The sequence below is a fragment of the Dama dama genome, chromosome 22 (genome assembly GCF_033118175.1).
Source record: "Dama dama isolate Ldn47 chromosome 22, ASM3311817v1, whole genome shotgun sequence".
Lineage (NCBI taxonomy): Eukaryota > Metazoa > Chordata > Mammalia > Artiodactyla > Cervidae > Dama > Dama dama.
In genome coordinates this window covers 53,168,485-53,169,626 of record NC_083702.1, presented here as the reverse complement: position 1 = coordinate 53,169,626, position 1,142 = coordinate 53,168,485, and positions in this window count along the sequence as shown.

Below are 1,142 nucleotides of genomic sequence, written 5' to 3'. Positions count from 1 at the left end.
CCTCCCCTGTTAGATTGATGCTGTGCTTAGCTGCTCAGTCGTGTCTGACCCTTTGTGACTCATGGACTGTAGCCCACCAGCCTCCTCTGTCCATGGGATTCTCTAGGCGAGAATACTGGAGTGGGTTGCCATGCTCTCCTCCAGGGGATCTTCCCAACCCAGGGATCAAACCCAGGTCTCCCACATCGTAGGCAGATCCTTTACTATTTGAGCCACCAGGGAAGGCCTGGTGGAAGTTAGATTAGTAAAGAGATTTTTAAAAGCTCATGCTTGATAGTGAGTGAAGGTACAGTGAAATGGGTACACTTGTCTACTTTCATTAGCTATCTAAATTGATGCAATCCTTGGTATCATAATTTCGTAATTATTAAGAGGCTTAGGGACTTCCTGGTTGTTAGGGAGTCCAGTTGTTAGGACTCTGTTCTCTCACTGCAAAGGGCACAGGTTTGATCCCTGGTCGAGGAACTAAGATCCTGCATGCTGCATAGCTAAAAAAAAAAGTACTTATTAAGAGTCTTAAATTTTGACCCAGTAATTTTCTTTCACCAATTGATTATAATTAAATAATCGGAAATGTGGATAAGTATTTATGCACAAAGATATTCATGGTAGTGTTTATAGCTGTAATAAATGTGATGTAATGCATTAGGTAACAGTGTGGTTCTAAGAGCAAGAAAATGGTTAGATAAATGATGGCACATCAAGATTTAATATTGAAGTAATCATTTAGATTCTTAAAAAGTTGCCATGGTTCCCTCCCAGATGAAATTAGATGTAAACATGTGTACAAGCCAGCTCTGGCTGCATAACAAACCACCCCAAGATTAAATGGCTTAAAACATGCTCGAAATCTGTGGACTGGCTAAACAGTTCTTCTGGTCTGGGCTGACTGGAGCTGAATGGTTGAAAATGGCCTCACTTACGTATTCAGGATGGCCAGAACAGTTGTGGTCTGTCATCCTCTAGGTCAAGGTTGGGCTTTTCTAAATGCTCTAGAGATCAATTCCTAATGCACAAGCACCTTTTAAGTCTCTGCTTAAGTTATATTTGCTAATGTCCTATGAGCTAAAGTCAGTCATATGGCCAAGCCCAGAGTCAAGATGTAAAAAACAGACTCAATCTTTTTTTAAAAAATTAATTTA